Source organism: Bactrocera neohumeralis, chromosome 4 (assembly GCF_024586455.1).
Source record: "Bactrocera neohumeralis isolate Rockhampton chromosome 4, APGP_CSIRO_Bneo_wtdbg2-racon-allhic-juicebox.fasta_v2, whole genome shotgun sequence".
Classification (NCBI taxonomy): domain Eukaryota; kingdom Metazoa; phylum Arthropoda; class Insecta; order Diptera; family Tephritidae; genus Bactrocera; species Bactrocera neohumeralis.
The window spans coordinates 16,116,888-16,139,110 of NC_065921.1; the positions used below are offsets into that span (position 1 = coordinate 16,116,888).

General features: G+C 33.9%; 1 protein-coding gene and 1 long non-coding RNA gene across 4 annotated transcripts in view; one reads left to right on the plus strand and one right to left on the minus strand.

Moving 5' to 3' along the window:
* LOC126755221 (uncharacterized) overlaps window positions 1-10,503 on the plus strand; it is a 101,487-nt gene extending 90,984 nt beyond the window's left edge. The window contains exon 3 of the long non-coding RNA XR_007666470.1: window positions 10,319-10,503. This is a non-coding gene — a long non-coding RNA (uncharacterized LOC126755221). The remainder of the gene's footprint in view (window positions 1-10,318) is intronic.
* Window positions 1-22,223, minus strand: part of LOC126755219 (GTP-binding protein RAD) — a 158,700-nt gene that overhangs the window by 107,883 nt on the left and 28,594 nt on the right. The gene's annotated exons all lie outside the window — the stretch shown is intronic.

Genomic DNA, 22,223 nt, shown 5'->3' on the forward strand with positions numbered 1-22,223 from the left:
GAGTTTTGATCATTCCAACGATTTTCAATCCTCCTTTCCAAGCTCTTCTCCAGATCGTCGTAAAGGCAATGCACAGGCTTATCAATGTCGGTCAATGGAATCTCGTCCACTATCTCATTAACAATGAAGCCTGGTCTGATCGTTATGCGATTCACGCCAATAATTTTTTGTATGTTTACTCTGAACCTTTTTCCCTAAATGAAAAGTGGGATCATTTAGTCGACGATTGAAAAGATTCATTAATCATCGTACTAGACTGAAGGTTCCATATGTAAATTCTCCTGCAGCCAGTAGAAAATCTAGACTAGTTAAAGGAACAATACCTTATCAAAACACCATATGATGAATATGATCATAAAACCGAGTCATTTCACTCAAGCGCAATCTTAGGCCCTGTTTCTTTGACGGAACTGACACTATAGCACACAGCTGCCATACAAACTGAACGATTGGAATACGGCGTTTGTATGGCAAACTTTTTCATTTGATGGAATATCTTCATACAAATTGGCCGATAAAGATTTGTAAGGAGTGATTCTTATTTGTGAACATGCAATAATTTTCCCTGCTTTCTCCAACAATCTTAAACTCATTCCCTGAAGTGTGGAAAAAATATCAAGTGCGTTTCTAAAGGTTGGCAATCGAAATTTACCTCAGGTCAGCTGGGGTTACTTTTGTACATGTTAATTGGAGTTTTATTGATGCATGCGCTTGACAAAATGTATATATACCTATAAACTATACATATATATATATATAAGTTCATTATATGTATGAATATGTAAGCACCTTTACAAAATTTCTATACACTCTCGTGGCGTAGTCGAGCAGAAGCACATGCTAGTGCTGGCCATTGAGACGTTAAATCCAACTCAGCCGGCAAGCAAGCCACCAACTAGCTTCTGTGCTTTTGCTATGTATGTGTGTGTTTGGTTGGCTATACTCGGAAGTTGCATGTGTGAGCCTTTGAGCCGAAACGTGAGAAGGTTTACCTGGCTTTCAGAGGCACTGCAAGCCATACTAGTAGCTCTGCTGTTTTTTCTTTGATCCAAGCAAACTCTCCTGACACTAGTTGTAGTTAGCAGTTTTCTCCATTTATGTTTGTTGCTCAACTGAGAAATGCCTTCACTCGACTGCTGGCTTGCTAAAATTGCTAAGAACTCGCGCAGAGTGTTTGTTTGGCTTGCAGTTTCATGTGCTTACATGGCAAGCGCAAAATAACAGGGCTCACATGCTCACCGCTGTCACAGGTTTGCATATGTGTACGGTCACACATAAGAGCGACGCGATGGAGCTAAGCTGATGGCAAATTACTTAAGTTGTCAAAGTTGCTATTCTTCGAACTGTAAATGCATATGAGCTGTTACATGACCTCAAGTGGCGTCGCATATGACATTTCTGGGAAGTTGCTCGAAAATTTAATATTTATGTCGGGTTGTATTTATTTATTTTGTGTCATGATAAAACTTACAATATAAACTTTTGCTGGCAATGAACCTTAAATCGAGAGAAGGTTCCATTATATATTTCTGAGAATATTGTAAGCGAATTTTAATCATCACCAACCCATTTTTTTGTCCAGAATATTACGTATACCTTATTCCTAACCACTTTAACCCTTATATAAAAATCAAGGCTGGCCTAATATTCCCTTTCTTTTGCTATCCAAAAATCTTCTCAAATCAATTCGCCAAATCCTACACCACCATAATTGATGATACTTGCAACAAAATATCGAATTTACCGTTTATTCAGTCGATTACTTCCTTCCCAACTCTCCTCTAACAGCTATGTACTTTTTTCTTCGAAATCAACCTTTCACCACTTCCGTCCGCAGCCAGCTCTCTCCACTTTTCTTGCTAACTAATAAATTGATGACATCAAATTTATTGCCGCTGTTCAACAACAAACATCATCACGACATCCGTTTGCGGCCACAAGTGTGGCAGAAAAGTTGCAGCTATTCCGGCGATGGCAGGGCACCGCTGGTGGCAAGTGTTGGTCGTTTATTTAGACACATTTTTGCAGCAAATAAATTTCGTTCATACATCCACATATGCTTCAATATGTTCGTATATTTATATATATGAATGTGTTCGTTTGCATATGTGCACCGTTAACGGATAACTCAATGAACCCTTGGCATTGGCAGGCTGCTGCCAGTCACCAACAGCCATTACTTTAACGGTTCGTCGCCTTCTTTTAGGCATTTCTCTTTGCACTGCTTTCTTTTGCTTCCTTCCGTGCGATTAATTGATTTTTGCTGACACTCCTTTAACGGCGGCGCGACCGGCTAGTCTGTCATTACCCAGCACAGGAAAAACATATGAAAGACTTCGTCCTTGAACAGGGTCTCTACCTACCTCGACGCTATGTTAAGTCAAGCACGACGAAGACGTCAGTGACCCTATAAAATATATATGTAAAGGGTGACCGTGACTAACTGGATCGATTTAGCTATATTGGTCTGTACGTCATTCTGTATATACGCGAACTAGTCTCTCAATTTCTGAGATAACAATCTGAAATTTTGCACACGTCATTTTCTCTTCAAGCGTTTTCTTTGCTGGGTTCAATTTCACTTGCATATATTCACTGGTGTCGCATTTGATTTTCTCCTAAAGGATCATCAGCTCATCGCAGCTCAAACCGCTGCTCGCTCGAGCCTCTGCGTTAACAGACGTTTGCCGTTTGCTATTTTGCTGTCAGCCGAAATTGTTGGCTTACCGTATTGTGCCAACTTTGATTGACAGCAGTTGCCGGTTGCATGATTGTCGTGCATGCTCCGCCTCTTCCATATTTCTATGTCAATATATTCTACATGAACTAGGCACGTAATGACAGGCCTGCCTTCTGCATTTACTCACTCTTCTTCTTACTTACTTCCCACTGATTTCAGTTTAGTGGGCTTGGTCGCTCGATTTCAGCACATTTATGCTATTTGCCAAGTTCTCTGTTGAAATCTTTATTTGGAAACGCTTTATTTCAGTTCCACTGCCTCGTCATGGTATTTGACTGGTAATTTACTTCCTGATTAAATCAGACACTTTAGTTTAGTTGCCGTAGGCTTTGGCGAAAGCAATAGCAAAGTGACTTAGCTGAAAAGTGTTTGGATTGCTAACTGGCCCGCAGCTTGGCGAGCTGTTGCGTGCCCTTTAGGGATATGAATGAGATGTAATGAGAATAATATGAAAATAATTTCAGTTTACCGTGGAACGAGAAACAGGAAATATTTTCACAGCAAGCATACAATTTTTGTTTCTAGTCCCATGGCATGCGTTTACTTCTCAAAAATGTTGAACTTTAGGGCTTCAATATATGTGGACTCAGTTAAATTTAAAAATTGAAAGCTTCCATAAACGTTAGCACAGTTAAAATTAAAAATAAATTTTTGATTTTTGACCTGTTCCCAGTGATAGCTTGATTGATGTTGTTCTTCCTCATCTCGCTTTCGATATTGAGAAATCTTACCTGTTTGAGTTATATACTATACAGAAAAATTTTTCGGATAGTGAATTAATAAAATTTTCAAAGACAACATGTTTAGTAACTAGAAGGAATACTATAAAGTACCAATGTCTTATTTATAGTTGGAGGTAAATTCCTTTAGTATTCAATTCAAATTTTTGTGAGAAAATATCATTGCACTGTTGCCAATTTTCTTTGCAAATTTCACTTTTGTCTTCCGAACTAGAAGGAATAATATCAAGTACCTCCAAGATTTGGCGTGCAGCATTGTTTACTGTCTATAGTACGAGTAAGAATTATTTTTTATTCAATTTAAATATTTCTGTGAAAATAACAAAACACTGTTGCCAATTTTCTCTGCGGATTTCACTTTCGCCTTCTGACCTAGAAGGTACAAGTATATTATAAAGTACCAAAAGAGTTAATGTTCAACATGGTTTTCTCTTTATAGTGCGAGTAAGAGTTCTTTATTATTTAATTCAAATATTTCTGAGCAAATAACTGCGAATTTCACCATCGCCATCTGTCATTTTATTTCTTTGAATTTCTGTATAAAACCCATTCCTCTGCCCGTGAACTCTTAATACGCGCATTCATTAGAGACAATTTACCACAGGGCAGGCACACTTAGGTAAATACGCCTAAATATATGCACGTTTTTTTATTGCGCGCAAATGTTGTACAATCAAGCCTTGATTGAGATTCACACGAATCAAATATACATTTCCAATCATCGATAGACATCTTTACATATATTATAAATAAAGACGTGTCTATTTGAATGCGAAATTTATGGTACATACTCTTTTTCGAGCACTTGATACTTATTTATAGACAATTTGTTTTGTTTTATTTCGCGTCTCATTATCTGCTTGATTTGTGAATTTGTCTTTGGCCCTCATAAACGACGACGACGACGGATGACAGTGACAAATTGTAATTTTCCAAGCGAATAAATTTGAATATCACGGTAATTGCCCAATTTGTAGGCGCACAAATTTATGCGGATTGACAATCTGAGCTGTGATCTATCTTACGGTTACGGCAAGCCGAAAAATATGTACGAGAGAAATGAAGTGGGAACAACGAACTGCTAACCCCTGTGTTTTAACTTTTGCCATGTTTTTACGCATTTAGAATAGGACTATGTATGGTTCTTAGCAATATTTGTATAATATTATATATGTACATATGTATGTTAAGCGACTATGTTTTTATTGCACTCCTTATCTCTTGATGAGCATGTCTAAAGATTACAACGCATCTGTTAGCAGTGTCATAATTTTGTCAACATATCAAATGATGGTTAATGCAACGGTATAGTTTGTGGTTATGTTTTGTGAATCCCCTTCAATTGCAGTTGATATAACAAAAGCGATTAATATCTCACTGAAGCGATAAAATATCATGTGATTAATGGCAGATGTCTGAAAATTCAGTAATCAACATACGGCAAAGTCGAAATATGTACATATATATGCAAAGCTATGGCTACCCAGTAAGCACAAACTCAATATTGAAATTCTTGGTAGTTGAAAATATTGAATTTAGAATATTTTTTTATGATATTTGGTATATAAAAATTGAACAATAAGGATATGCTAAAAATTTTGAAATTATTTAAAATATTATTATGAGAGTTATTTTCACGAAAAATGTAAAATTAGTAAAGTATAAATTAAATTATTTGTTTATGCAGAGTTGCCACATAGTTTGAATATTTTTTTTTAATTTCTTAAATGTTCCTTTTAATTGTGAACATTTCTTTCAATTTTGGAATATTTTGAAAATAAAAAAAAATTACCAATACGGTAACACTGAAAATTGCAAATTATTTAAAATATGAGAAATAGCGTTATTTCTAAGTTTCTTTAAATATTATTCTCTTAAATAAATACAATTTTTTGCTCAGTGTTGCCACATAAAATAACTTATTTTTAATATATTTGTTTAATGTTCGATTTGTTTTTCGTTTTTTCAAATTGAATATTTGGAATATGAGAAATCAATAATATGGCAACGCAAAAAGTTTCGGAATTAATTATATAATTAACATGTAAGGTATTTGTAAGAAAGTGTAAATATTATCGTGATAATTAAACTTATTTTTTATTCAGAGTTGCCACATAATTTGCATTCTTTTAATATCTAAAATGTTCGTTTTAATTGAGATTTTTTTTTTATTTTGCAATATTTTGAAAGTGAAAAATTTAACAATACAGCAACGCCGAAAATTTTCAATTATTTAAAAGTGTGTTATTTTTAAGAATATATGTATGTATAAATACTTATGTATGTGTTAATTAAATAAAATTTTTTTGCTAAGAGTTACATATTACATAACTTTTGTTTTAAATTTCTTAAATTTTCTTTTATTTTAGAATATATATTTACCTTCTTGAATGTTTGGAATAAGAAAAATCAACAATATGATAACTCTGAAATTTTTAAATTATTTAAAAAATTCACACACTGTTTGTTTGTAAGAAAGTGTGTAAAGATTTATATAATAACTAATTTTTTTTTGTACAGAGTTGCCACATAATTTGAAAGAAAAGTTAAATAAATTCCATTGGTTTATAAAATTAAATTTGTATATAAATTATAATTCTAAAATATATTTTTTTTATAAATAATTCTTTTAAATTTAAAATTCATAAGTATGGTAGCTTTCTAGTAAAAAATATAAGAAAATTTAGAAAGTAAGTTTTATTTGCAAAAGAAGGCAAATGTAAATATACTGATTAAAATATTTTTTTTGGCAAATTTCTTGGCTCGAGTTGCCACTTAGTTCTCAATCCTTTTAAATAAATTGCTTATTAAAAAGTCAATTAAGCAAGAATATTATGAGTTTTTTATAGCGCATGACACTTGATTTTGGTGTAATTTGTACCAAATGGCCACCATATAAAAAATTATACTAAAATAAGACAGTAATGAATGTGGTTGCCACCCATAAATTTGATAAGTTAGCATAAAGTACGGCATATCACGCAAAAAAATTGTAAAAAAAACATGAACATTTAGATAGTTTTCAGTAGTTTTTTGTTTGTGTCGAAGTTGCCACTTATTTAAAAAATAATAATTTTTAAAATTTTTCTTTAATAATGTTAGGTTGAAAGTTGTTTTTTAACTGTGAGGTTGCCATTTTTTTAATTTTATAGCAAATTTTTGTGTCAGAGTTGCCACTGATGAAAAAAAAAATTAAATTTTTCTTTGAAAGTTAAAAGCGCTATTTAAATTTTAGGGCAAATAAAAATTTAGAAAACCTGTTTTTACCTATGAGGTTGCCATATATTTCATTTCTAATTTATTTAGTTTTTTTGTATTACTGGGTATACTGGAAATTTATGAACTGCTTTATATTATACTCGCATGGGTGAATGAGTACGCCACACTGTGCCAATCGAATGATAAGGATAAAAATAACAGATTACGCAATTACAAGCTCGGGAAATGTCATAAAATAATAAACAGTTGTGTTGGCATTACTTGCTCAAACAAAATTATTGATGAAGTGAATTGTTAATGATAAGATAACAGTTTAACGCATTGATGACTCTGTTCTTTGTTAATAGCTTCAGCTAGAAATTGGTAAAAAAGCTTTGATTGAAGCAGGTTTAAGTTTCATATAAAGTTTGTAGTTAGTGACTATGTCCCAGTTCTGAGAAAATATTTATGGTACACTAATGAACAGCTGATCGATCATATGGAAAACGGAACTGATGAAAAGCTACTTTGAAAGTAGAGAGTAATGTTTTGAGATAATTAAAAAAAAGACAGAAACTAAATAATTACTCATCAGGCCAGACAAGATGAGATTTGGTCAATTATGATGAGAAAAACCGATCCAAAAATATATCAGCATTCCTTAAAATCTATACAGCTGAAAGGAATTGAAAAATCAGTAGATATTTCCACACTCTTTGTGCTTAAAACTGTCTGAGAGAGTGCTCAGTATGTTATAACTAAGTTCTTTCTATGCAGCAGACAAGCGAGGCTAATCTATGGACTCTGTATCGTTGCATTGCTATCAGCAAAGTGAGTGAAAGCAACTGAATATAGTTAAGCTGGCGCATTGATATTGAGCACGTCACAATCTGTACAAATATTTGTGCATGTTTGTGTGTGTGTGTAAAGCAAACATTTACCGATATAACTGTAATGGTCTTTGAGGCCTACACCAGCGTATGTACATAGTGATACTGCCAATCGGATGGCCGCTGGCAGGCAAAAGCGGCTGGAAATGAAAACATCTGTGTTGTTAGCGTAAAGTAAACACCCGACGACTGACAACACCAGCACCTGTCGCTTGTGGATGCATGTGAAATGTTGACAACCAACACTGCCGGCTATTGGTACAATCGTCCGTCTGTGCATACTTCCATCCATCTGTCTGTCTGTGCGTCCATCCATTCACTCGTCCGTCCATCCGTCTTGCCATCCATTGGTCCGTTAGTCGATCTGTTGGTTTGGCGTGTAAGTCATTTGAGCGTTAAATAACACGTCACAACACAACAAAATGGCTTCGTGAGTGCACTTCAATCGATGGGTGTATTTGAGGCGGAAACATTTCCCTTGTCATCGTTGTCATCCTGTGGGCGCTTTATGACATTGCGATCGGTGTGTTAAATTCACCGACATCTAACGAGTGTGTGACATAGATACTTGAGTACGGCTCAATAGCAGTGAAAGCTTGTTTGTTTTCAATGTGCGTTACTTGTTTTGCAAAAATATTTTTTTTTCAAATTCTGAAAAATATGCCAAGGGTAACCACCTCCTGTAGGTTTCGCCTCCTGAAAGCCTTTGACAGAAGGCGTGGTTGGATTTCTTTGCGGAACAGAATATGATTGTGTCAATATGTATTGTAAAGAATTTTTTGTAAAAAAAATTACTTGGTACTCAGTATATTGTTAACACTTACAATTTTTTTTTAAGTTGGCAACCTTGTTAAACGTATTATCAATTCTGATTATTGAAATTGTTATTTTAAATACAATTACTCAAATTTAATTAATGTGTTAAGAAAATAGTATTATAGATTTTATCAATTTATTTAGTTTAATAAAAAGGTGGCAACTCTAATATTGATGTTTCATAAAAACTATTTTTTTCCTATTGGTAATTGGAAAAAATCCAAAGTTTTCGGATTCTTCGCAATACCATTACATTAAAAATTAAAACTATGTAGGTGGCAACTCAAATTTTAATATTAAAAGAGCCAATTGGTTTTATAAAAGTTGGCAACCTTGTTAAATATATTTTCAATTTTGATTACCGAATTTTTTAATTTATTTAAGGTTATTTAAATTTAATTTATATGTTAGGAAAAAAGTATTATGTAGTAGGGTTGCCACCTATAAGTAAAAAAATTACTTACATAAATTAAAAAAAGCCGAAATAATAATTCTTCTGGATATTTAGAATAGCTATGAAAATGCTATTCAAAATAAACTTAAAAAATAATTTTTTGTGTATAATATACAAAAGCATACACATGTATGTAAGTCTTAAAATATATTTAAACTACATTAAATTGTTGACCAAAATATTTTACAACCCTACCGGAAAATACATTGAACGTAAGAGTTCTAAAGTAAAAATACCTATTTGGAATAAAGTACAAAAGTAATAAAAATGTAAATACTATCATTGGAAACATTAAATATTTTTATTTAAACTTTAATACAAATAAAAAATCTGGCAACTCTATTTTTTTATATGATAGGTCTATAAATCAAATGTATTAAAATTTAACATTTATTTGCCCCAGGCGCAAAAAAGTATGTGAGATTGCATTAACAGGTGGCAACCCTTTTTTCTATTATTTATTACAAAGAGCTAATTCTAAGGATTTGAAAGTTAAAATATTTATTTAGAATAAAACATGTAATACAAATAATTAAATATTCAGGAAAAAACTCACATATTTTCTTAATTTTTATTTTTTTAGAAAAGCTGGCAACTCTATTTTTATACTAAAAGGGCTAAATAAATAAATCTATACTTAACACATATTTGGCTTAAAAATAAAAAGAATAATCTGAAATTTCGTTAACAGGTGGCAACCCTTTTTTCTATTATTTTTTACAAAGAGATAATTTTAAAAACTTTAAAGTTAAATTATTTACTTCGAATAAAACAAATAATAAAAATCTACAAAATAACCATGAAAAACTTTAATGGTTTTCTTATTAAAGAAAAGTGGCAACTCTATTTTCGCACTAATAAAGCTGTAAATTACAAAAAAACTAAATTTTATATACTATTTAAATCCATAATAAAAAATGTCCAAAATTTTTGTAGCCTAAGTTGCGTTAGTATCTGGCAACCCTGTTTGTTTTTTGTTATTTGCTACCTCGAGTTAATTTTGCAAAATTTAAAACCTCTCTGCGTCAAATACGTTAAGTTATGTTTCGTTAAAAAGAAATTCTATTTTATTTTTAATTTTTCAAATGTTAGTTGGCAACTCTGTTTTTTGAAGAAAATTGTTTTATGGCAGAAATTAAATCTGATTATTTATAACATTTTATTTTTGCGAATTTATGATTTAATTTTGATTTAATTATATTATCCGCTATATCTAAAGGCATATTGTAAACCCTGGCCCTACAGGTACTCTGAACCATCATTAACTCACTTTGCCCTTTGTTTTATACAAGTTTTACATGTTGTTGTTTAGATTTTTTATTTCTCACCTAAGCCTCTTAATTGCGCTTATTTCTTTAATGTTTCCATTTTCTATTTTTTTTTTTATTTTATTTCCCCTTATTACACCCTCACCTTATCAGATTTTCATCTAAATCCGCACCTTTTTATGCAAATACGATTTTTTTCTCTGAAATTACAGTTTAACTCAACCAACTGTGAAAATCCGCGAAAGGAGGCGTCAAAGCCCGCCTAAATGATTCGCATTTCCATACAACAACAAACATTTCGACTGCGAAAGCGTTGAAGTGAGGGAAATGAATAACGAGTGCGCGGAAATGGAAGGGGAAATCGAAGATTGCAGAAACGTGGAACAGTCACCGTTGGTGTAAGGTGAGTGCTTTAATATTAAATTTGTGGTATATTCTTAAAAGTAAAGGTCAGTTATTTGCTAACAAAATAACTATTTGCGAACTAGTTAATATTTTGACTTTATTTATTTATTTATTTTTTTTTTTTAATTTTGAAAGCTATGAATTTAAAATTGCTCTTATAATTCTGGCTGTCTGTGCGAAGTTTGATTCAAGTTATTTGCTACCAAAGTAACTAGTTTCGAACTAATTCATAATTGATTTTTTTATTTATTTTTTTTTTTTTAAATTTTGAAAGCTAATTCTGGTTGTCTGTGCGAAGTTCGATTCAAGTTGTTGGTATAAAAAATATAATTTTCTCTAAGTTCTTCCTGACGAGTTATATATTTAATGAAGTAATACGTAATATGAACGAAAAAAGTGTATACTTATTGCTTACATTACTATTAGTTTTTAGATTTAACAACTGCTTACTCCTCTTTACATTTCCAAACTCACACAAAAGTAACTAGTTTTGAACCAGTTAAAATATAACTAATTTAAAAGTAAATTTGTCTTAAGGTGTTCAAAAAAAAAAATGTTTAAAGAATTAAATTCTTCAATTCAGGACTCACCCAAAAGTAACTAGTTTTGAACCAGTTAACTTTAACTAATTTAAAAGTAGTTTTGTCTTAAAGTGTTCAAAAAATGTTTAAAGCGTTAGGATCTTTACTTCCGGTCTCAAGCAAAAATAACTAGTTTTGGACTAGCCTAAATTTAACCAGTTCAGAAGTACATTTTTTCATAAATTATTAAAAAAATTATAGGATTAAAAAAATTTAAAAAGGAGTAAAAATAAATGCTGATTAGGCATATATTTCAGTGAATATTTTTAGAAAGTCCTTTATGGGTCACCATAGTGCTCACAGCTAGTTTTTGTTGCTACGCTTTTAATACTACAAACGATAATCTTTACAACTCGCAGAAATACTCTACTTTCCTGCATACTTCTGTAACAGCAGGTGCGTGCCGTCTCTCAAGCCTTCGCTTAGTATACGCCGTTATCTTTTAGCTGTTCGTTAGACAACGTGACAACGGCAGGACATCTGTTTGCTTGTTGTCCGTCAGCGCGGCACAACATTGTTGACGCTGACAGTTTCTACGAAACTTTTACGACCCACAAATATGCCGCCTTCAAGCACTTTCATTTCATTATTTGTCTCAGATGGGCGCGCGCCCGCCTACTCCTTTCTTTATTATCCTGATTTCTTTGCTTACTTTTTGATTTTATTTCATTTCTTTCTTAACAATACTTGTGGCTGTCTGCGGTCGCTGTTTGTGTGCGTGTGCTCAAGTAGGTGTGGTGTTGCCACTGTTTTCGTGTTTGCTTTCATGTTTTATCAGTGTTTCTAGGCCTGCTTGTTTGTTCGTGTGTTTGTTGGTTTACTTTTCGCGCACACACTGTCTTTGGGCGGATGTTATTTATTTTTATGGTCGCCTGTCGGCATGTAAACTTTTTTGTTTTCGTTGTGATTTTGTTTGCTTTCCTCCATGTTAGCACTCCTTTCGCTCGCTAGGCTACGCCTCCTGCTGGCACTTCAGCCTTGTATGTTTTTGGTGTTTTTGCTTTTGATTTTGTTTGGTTTGCCCGAATGCTTGCGTTTGATTCGGCTTTGTGTTTTTTGAAAATCTGTTCATTTGTGCCACAATGGTTTGAATGTGCGTGGACTTTAGGAGTGTGCGTTCTGCGTGTGTGTATGTGCCACCACTTGTTGCTGTCGTTTCATCGTTTCGTTGCTGTGGGCTATGCCATGGTATGGCCGTTGTTTTTAAAGCTTTTAAGCGCCATTTCGGCTGAGCCGTAAATTACTTCTTTGTCTGGATCATCAAATGCTGCTGGAAATTGAAAGGATGCTCAGGCAATTTTCATTTCGCAACGGATATTTGTTTATTGAGCTTTTAAAACGGTTTTATTTTTGCATGCTATCAAACTTGCAGAGTATATTTGCTGGAATTTTTGGGTGCGAGAATTAGCAGTACCAATCTCAGTATTTTTTAGTAGCATATTTGTGGAGAGTCTGGTACTTCTGATAAGATTTTTTCTCTAAGCTGAGTATTTGTATGCTTAATATTGGAAGTTATGAGTTTCAGATATGCTTTCTTCAAGTAAAATTGCATGAGTTCCTCATCGGCTTGCTTTTCACGTCTTCATCTCAACTGGTCCCTAGGTACATTTTCTGTGCTTCGGTCTCAAAAAAATGTTCGCTGCAAAGTCAGTTTTCCACAGTGAAGTGGTAATCGTCGAAACTTTAACTCATTTTAAAGTAAATGGCACCTTATTTTACAAAAAAGTTTATTGAAAATTTGCCAGATTGCTATATTTTGTCCAGCGCCCTTGATGGTTACAAGAGAATTATTTCGAATCTCCACAAAAACCATATTTTTAAATTGCAAAAATATAATTTACTATTATCTGTATGCATAAGCGCTTAATCTAACTTTAACTCAACATTTTTCTTTATAATTTTTGCTGCTCAAGATAATATAAAACCTGCCTAATTAACCTTGACACATCCTATAATAACTAGTTTCTAAGTACTTAACACAAAACCAGTTTATATCCGCTATTGTCTACCCATTGTTGTCAGTTGTAACCTCTTTGTCAAGCATTTATCGGTACAACCACTAGGCCTAAGTCGATGCTACTGTGAGAAGTCCAAATTTAATGAACTGACCATTAAAAGTATTAACGATATGCATAACGCTTTAACCCAACTTTAATTTAAAATTTCTAAAACACTGTATGCTGGTCAAGATAACATAAAACCAGCTTAATTCCCCATAATTCAACCTAGGGTAACTAGTTGGAAACTAGATCGTAAATAACCAATTTATTACTAAACCTAGGGTAACTAGTTGGCAACTAGACCGGAAATAACCAGTTTGTTACTGATGCTTTTCCACTACTGTTGTTAGAAATAACTGTTTTGTTTAGAATTTTGCTGTACAAAATACTTTTGGCTTGACCGTTTCTATTGTGAGCGTCATCTAATATGTATCTTAATTTTATTTATGGGAGGTACTAAAGGCCTAACTCTGTTTTCAGCATACAATTTTGTTCAAAAAAGAACACATAGATGCTCTCTGTTTCATCAAGTCCCTTGAGTTCAATACTTCGAGCTTAGTTTCAGCACTTTTAAAATACTCATAATAGATATGCCTCCCAAAATGTATCCACTCATGCAGCATCGTCAAGAGAGAATTTTTTTTTGTTACCGAATACAGTTTTCAGAAATTTTGGAGTGACCTTTCTGCCTGAGTTTTGTGCTGGTAAATCATGAAAATATATGTTAAGGACTAGATGTATATTATGTTTTATTTTCTCTATATTAAAAGCACTCGGCTGAGAAAAGAATTTCATCAAAAATTATTATACAGCTGAACTTCCATAACTCGAAGTCCTCCATAACTCGAACTCTTGAATTGGCCACGGAAGTCAAATTTTATACAAATTTCCTTCCATAACTCGAACTTTTTCGTGGATTATGGTGATTCGGGTAAGGGAAGTTCAACTGTATTACAGGGCTTTTTCGTAGAGACGATACAAAGAGTACACAGATAGGGACAGCGAACAACGCCATATTTTTTCCCGCTCTTTTGACATTTTTCTTCAGTAAGGTATGATATTTCTTTGGGGAAAGATAGTTTACGATCCAACAATGAGTCGAAACCCAAATCAATCTCTCACACGTCGCTTTCTAACGTTGGACATCTCTTTGACGGCGTTGCGGCGAATTTTGCAAAATGATCTTGACCTACATCTTTACAAGATCATATTGACGCAAGAACTGAAGCTGCTTGTCCACCAGAATTGTGGTATGTTTGTGAATTAGGCTGAGCAACAACTTGAAAATGATCCGGATTTTCGCCGAAAAATCATCTCCAGCGATGAGGCTCATCTCTGACTGAATGGCTTCGTCATTAAGCAAAGTATGCAACCTTGGTCAGGCAGCAATCCTCACGTAATCCATGAGTCACCATTGTTTGGTGCGGTTTTTGCGCCGGCGTCGTTATTGGACCGTACTTCTTCCGTGATGATCAGGACCGGCACGTTACTGTGAATGGCAATCCCTACCGTTCGATGACAACAGAATATTTCTGTCCCGAATTGATTGATATTGACTTGGGCAATATGTGGTTCCAACAGGACGGCGCCTTGCAACAGCGGATGTCAGATTTATTGAAAACCTGTTAAACGTGTTATCTCATCGAAAACTGGGTTAGACTATTTCTGGACTTCTGTCAAGCGTGCCTATGCAAACAAGTGCGACGATTGATGAACTTCGTACTTTCAACATGAAATTGCAAAGTAGAGATTTCATTTATAACCATCGAAAACGTTTTTGTTTTATTTAGAACTTTTTTAGCGCTCCTATTGAAAACCCCGTTACATTGTATATAGCTATATTAATATTTTTTCTTAATTGTTTATAAACATTTTTCTAACACAGTTAAACAGTCAATAAACCATTTAAATGGAATCTCAAAATGAGCTGCAGCTCTGCAACTTTCCTTTTACATTTTTGAAACTTTTTACTCGTTAGAAGCCTCAACTGGCAACATTTTGCTCTTCAATTTCTTATTTTTAATCTTTATTTTAAATAAGGAAAAAAAAAACAATTTTTTCAACAACAACATCAACAAATTTTTGTATTTTAACACTTTTTAAGCTTTGGAGCTTTGCATGTAAGCCGGCAAACAAATTGAAATTATTTTAGAATTCCCCTTAGCTGAAGAGCCTGTCAAGTGCCGGTGCAGCATGTTCTCTGGTGGTTTGGCCTGTGCTTCGAATTTTCACATACAGCCTTAAACACTTTTCGTAGACATAACGTTGCACATATGTTGTTAAAACATAACTGTACATGCATATGTGGGCATATGCGCTCACATTTGGAGGTAAATTTCGCAACTTCTCATATTAAAAATTAAAAATTCATTTTCATAAAATTCCAGCAAACGGTAAACTGGAAATTTGAATTGTAGCATGTTTTTCATAATTCTCTGGTAATTAAAAGTATTGTGAGAGCAAAATATGTTATATATGTGTTTACAATACTCGTAGTTGCAGCAATGTGTGTAATGGATGGCTTAAGAGATTTTCAGAAAATATGAAATACATTTGTTGTTTACGAGTAAATGGAGAATCGAAATTATGGTGAAAAGAATGAATTTTTTATTTATAAAAACTACATTTGTTTTGTTGAGCTGTCTACGACATGGTTTGCCATATTCTAATGACATACTTAGTCTTCACATATAATAGTCTGCATATAAAAAATATGCGATTATAAATATATATAAAATATCATGTATGCTAGTATAAACGAAATTCAACTCAAATTTTGTCTTCATAAGTATTTGAAATTCTGATAAGATACAAGACTTAGAGGCTAATTAACACTATGCCAAATTCATTGACACTAAATTGACAACAGTTTAATTTCGATGAAATTGATTCTTTTGTTATCACACCGCTCATTTTGAATGTCGTTATATTCCACAACAACTTTATTAGAAAGCATATCCGAAGTGGTTACAGTGGAATTGTCGGAAATTGTAAACCCTATTAACTTGTAAAAAAAATCACCCTTACCCAATTTCCATTATGAAGGGAACTCAGCAAGCGTTAGTCAACAACGAAGGTCTTATGTCAGAGTGGAACGTAAAAGGTTAATTGAACTGATAGTTTTTAGTAATCCTCACATCGCCGGAATAATAGTTGTCCTAACTGGTCACTGAGAAAGATGTGGTAGAAGCATCTAGGCACTTACAGCTTTCGCCAGACTAAGGATGAAACATCTCGGCGACTCGACTGGAATTGACATTAGCCTGCTTAATAAATTTGTAGTAGGCTCTAAACGTTTTGTCGACATCGACTGTCTTTTTGAAACCATACCTAAGAGTTCTTGAAATTACAACATGCGTCTTTAGTGGAAATCAGCTTATTTATCTATTCTATGCTAACGTAACCTTGACAATATGAATCCACTGTACGTAGGTTGCCTTTAAATTTCTGGGTTTAGCAACGCTAGGGTTGCAATCTGGAAACTCATAATTTTATCATAAAATTTGACATTTTTGATGGTATGCATACTCAAAACTTTTTATACGAGCGCTATTTGTGTTGTTTACAGTAACTTAAAATATTCTTCTCGATAAAAAATAGAATTAAAAGACAAACAATTTTTGCCGATTATTTTTTCCAACTTTCGACGGGGATCAACTCATCAAGAGTGCATAGTTACACAGAATTTAGTTTTTGAGAAAGAAGCTACATCAAGCACCAATGTTTGTTGATGGTAAGGTGAATTTAATTGAGGTCTTAGATCACCGTAAGGTTATCCGAAATTAGCTGTTGTTCCGAAAAATATTGATGCTGTGCGCAAAGTGATATTGCAAGATCATCAGGTGAACTATCTTGGGATTGAGAAAACTATAGACATTAGTTGGTATTATTAATATTGAATGAACATTTAATTGCAGAAAAATATTTTTCACATGGAATCCCAAAAAATTCGTCGATCGCTCAAAAAAAAAAAAAAAGACTCGTGTCGATGAAGTGTTTGAGGTTTGATTCAATCCTAAAACCGTCTTGAGCAGTAACGACTATTTCCGGCAGAATGTTATTGAAAGCTCCCTCAATATCAAGGAAGGTCCCAACAGCGAAATTCCTTAACCTTAATAACTTCCTCAAGCCATGACACGATAGAATGCAGGACAGTATCCACTGACTTGCTTTTACAATAAGAATGTTGCGCTCCTGATAGATAGTCCCTCGGTATGCGCTTCCTTATGTACCAGCCCATCAGTCTCTCCAGAGTTTTTAGTAAGAAAGCGGAGAGGTTGATGGGCTTAAAGTCCTTGGCCGTAACGTTTGAGCCCTTACCAGCCTTCGGGATGATCGTAACTCTGACTCGTTTTCAGGCTCCCGGGATGTAACCCAGTATTATGCAGTTCCCATAGGTAGGTGCCAACCAGCTGAACGACACCTTGTCAGTTCGCTGCAGATGGTATTTATCGCCCAGGTCATGTGTCCAGAAGGTCGACATTGGCCGCGAAATCATCATGCAGCGCTCCGACAGATATCCCTCCAGTGGGTGTATTGCTCTGGAACTGAGCATCAAGAAGCATTGAAAGTGTATCTTCTAGTCTTAGAGTACTCATGACAACCATCCACTCTTTCGCAGAAACTTTTCCATGAAGTCTTGTTTGTCTTTCTTAACTCGGACTTGTATATTGCAAGTGCCGTTTATGCAACGCCCAGTCGTCGGTTGATTCTTTCCTACTCTAAATATATATGACATCAAAGTAATTTTTTTAACATGCGAGTGCAATGCTTACACATTAAGCACAATATGAATTTGTAATCATTTATTAATCTCAATTCATATTTTGCTCGTCCAACATTTTCGTTTCATTTCTCGCTAATCCTTTCGCCTGTTTATTTGCATTATTATTCCCTCTATCATTTATACAATATTACACTGCTGCTAAATCGTGTTTGTTGCGCTCTTGGCAGCTATTGTGCATCCAATTACATTTGCAAAATAAAATTATAAATTCAATTACAAGTTGCGCGATCTTGTTATAATCAGTTCACAACATCCTGTCCATTGTGCCAGTCATCATTTGCATGGTGAACGATAAGTGATTTGTTGTTGCCTGTGTAAGTTGTTGTTATTGTTAGCGTGTTCGTTGATGCAGCAGCGCATCATAGCTGTTTATTATGCAAGCAATTGCTTAGCTGATTTACCAGTAATATTTGCCATTATTATTTTTATAACGTCTATGGCGTGGGCGACATGGCGGATACGTAACATTTTTTCTATGAACACTCATTAATGTACTTATAATTGTGATGACTTTTTATGCGATATTGGATAAGTAATCATAGATTGTACTTGTGTTTTAAAGCCATGTAGATATAGCGTCGCGTTAAGGTCATCTGTTTTAATCTTGTTGCACCTGTAGAGCCTTTGCTTCGAAGTTTTTCTTTTGAAGTTAAAGTGCGAATCCTTCCATGTAGGTAGACATATTTTATGCGTGTGTGTTTATGTACCCAAAAGTATACATTTTGTACAATCTTTTACCTTTCATTTCATTTTCTTTTAACATCGAAAGCATTTAATACTCGCTTGTTCTAGAAAACAGCGTTGCTGCTCCTTAAAGCGCGTCTTTCGTTCACGCAATAAGCGTCTTAACAATATATTCTGTCCTCCTTCTTTCATAAAGTACTGTTAATTAAACTAGCTTGTTTTCTTTCTAGCGTTTTTTTTTCTTGCTCATCACTTTTGCTATTTTCTTTGCGTCTTTTGTTCTTCCTCAACTTCCTGACCACTTGAAAAAATAGCGCAATATAAGTAGTGCCCTTCGGGGAGTACACAACTTCTGCAGCATTAATTCTTTTGTCGCTTAGTGCTTGCAGAAAAGAAGTGGAATAACATTTTCTATATATATTTTTTCCATTTTGATGTGGCGTATACATAATGGAAGTAAATTGTGAACAGCTGCTTCCGGGATTGTGAATACCATAGAAGCAGACAGTTTTCTATGTTGCACATATCTTGGCAGGAATTTATAGGCGTGATATATTGGAAATATAAGCATATGTAGTTATTGATATGACGTTTATTAAAGTAACGGTGGTGTGAATGTGGAATATGAGAAACATTTTTAACTAAGTAAACTAGAAGTAGCTTACGGTAGCTGGTTTTTGAAAGCAAAAAAAAAACACAAATCGTAGTAGCGTGAAAACCAAGAGTTGTATGCCAAATTCCGGCCTGCTTTTACGAATCGAAGAAAAGTGTCAAGATAAGGAAAAAATTTAAAAGGCCATAAAAAAAACTGACACATACGAACGCCAAACCCTTTGAGGGTTTTACTATACTGACCTAGTACAATCACCCTGACTTGGAATTTCTCACCCCCCAGATAATAATCCCAAAAATGTTCCACAGTGTAATGTAGTCCTTTGTGATGCCATTGAAAAAGAGAACTCCCGTGTTCGGACTTACAGATTGGCGAAGCGCTTTGTAGGCAATACATAGTTACACAGACGCTTAACTTCAACACCCGCCAGTTCGGTGGGATGTCCAAAGGTATGCGCCCCCAAGTGTCTAGTCTTGACCTCCCAAACGCGGGACAGTCAAGCAGGAAGTGCTGGCTTGTTTCTACCTCATCCTCTTCCAAACAGCTTCTACAGTCAGCATCTGGTAAAATACCCATTCTTACCGCATGTAAGCCAATAGGACAGTGGCCTGTTAAGAGTCCCACTAATAATGAGAGGTTAGCCTTACTGAGGGCTAAGAGATCATTAGATCTCCTGCGTCTATACTGTCAACATATAGTAAACCATGAATTTTGTTCAGCCTTGACGTGGTTTTCTCTGCTTCGGCTCACTTTTGCTACAATATTTGGCCGATTGATCGTCTGCTTCCGCCTCGTAATAGATCCAAGACTCATTGTTAGTAATAATACATTTTATGACATCCTGGTAGTTAGAAAGCATTATTTCACAAACGTAAACGCGACGCTGTTTTTCGAAAAAGTTGAGTGATCATGGAACCAATCGCGCCTTCACTTATCTGAGGCCCAAATGACAAAATAAGTATTGCCATTTAGTTAACTTCAGATTAAGGCTTCAGTGTTTACTGTATCGTTTCCTAAGAAGATGTTAGCCAAAGTTTTTTTACCACTGCTCTATTATTCTCTATTTTCTCTTTTTTTATGCGCTCTCAAAACATGTCAGACGATAAAAAAGAAATTAACTGAAATGCTGGCGTGTTATGGAGCTTCAATTGTGTTTGGTCTTTTATGGGCTCAAATAAACTTAGTTCTTTATAAGGCTCTTTGAATGCTTAAATCACGTGTGTCGCCGTAAATTGACTGCAATGTTTGTCGTTATTGCTCAAGTATTAAATATTAGGTTGAAGTCAAGAAAATCGATTATTGAGTAAGGATGGAAAAAAATTGATTTTGAAAGTCATCGAAGCACTCTGTGGTTTTGTGCCTTTTTTATTTAAAAAATAATTTAGGATTTGCAAATAATTTTAATTGACATGTTTAAAATAATGTTTAGGTATTCAACTAATTAATTTTTAGTCAGTTAATATATTGCAATTTTTCATTTTGAGATCGTTAGTAAGCAATATAGTGACAGCAAGGCAAATTTTCAAAAAAAAATTTTACAATGAATTTGAAAAAAAAATTGGACTTTATTATATTTCGACAATTTTCCGCTTCTTCGAACAAACTTTTTTTTCAGCGATAATTTCCAATTTTTTAAACCTTTTAAGTGCCCAAAGCACCTCATAAATCAAATACATTACTTCTTTTTGCTAATTACAAAAATTAGCAGCTGCCACTTAATCACTTTCCAATTATTTATTGCAGCATTTCATGCCACTCGACACTAATACACTCAAAGTTTTAATTTATCTAGCTGTCAGTTGTTGTAATTGATATTACTGCCAGCGAGCGAAATATAGAAATGAGCAAAAAATTAAAAAAAGTATATATCATATCCGACATTTAGGAAAAAAAGTTAAGAAGCTCGCGCTGAAAAAGAGTGCAACATAATTGCCAATAATACAGTTATGAGATAAATAATAAATTAGTTAATCCGCATTTGAGATTGCAGTGAAAGCTATAAAATGTGCGTGTGTATGTGTGTTTGTAAGCTTATTATTATTGTGCATTTTAGTTTGATTCTGCTTGCGAGCGTGGCTATGCGCCTGCAAGTATACTACAAGTGCCTCAGATAAGTGCGTCTGATTATATCTACTAAAGTTTGTCTTTCTTGCAGCTGCAGAAGGTACAATTTTTGAGTGTAGTTATAAAGAAATTATTGTTTTTTGTTGTTTGTGGCGTGAGTGTTGAAATGAATGCAGCTGCTGGCGTTCGGTGAATTGCTGAGCGCACGGAAAAGTTATGATGATGAACTAAGAACTACTTTTGAACTGATAAAAATGTTTTTTTTTGAATAAAGTGAATGGAAAGTGCATATAAAGTGTGAAATTTGAATTTAAGCGGGTATTCAAGGCTAGAGGCATGCATTTTAGTTAATTTTTTAAGAGTCGTAAAAAAGGCTGTTACTATTTTTACTATCAATTTTTTATTAGTTACAAATTAATATTACAAGAATATAGGAAAAAATTAAAAACAAAATAAAAATTTCAATAATTTGCAGCAGATGAAGTGGGGCTCTCAAAAGGTGTGCATATGGCCATTCTCTAGTTATTTGAAACAAGAAAAATTTTAATCAAGCATGGACTCACAAAGTCCGGCGCCTACCTGAACAAATTTTATATTATGTTAATTTCTTTTGACTGTTTGGAGTAGTATAAATTGAATTTGTGAATATGTGTAGCTCCAGTCTATAATGAAGATTCTCACAATTCTCAAATAAATGAGTCCAGTAGAACCTGAAATATCTTGGGTTTCGTTTTGAAAAAGACAGTTTCGAGAAAAACTAGTTTAAAGTTTTCCGTATACCATTATTTTCGATATAACATCTTTAAAATAAATTTCAGTTTTGAAAAATCGTGCAAGACATCGTGGCAGATAAATCGCTCCTCTTCCACTCGGCTTCAATTGAAATCTGGAGGAAGAATTCAACACTGAAATGTCTATAAAGAAGCTGCTTTCAAATTCAAGCAAGCAAACTTTCTTTTAGAAACCTTCAAGGCTTCAGCATGT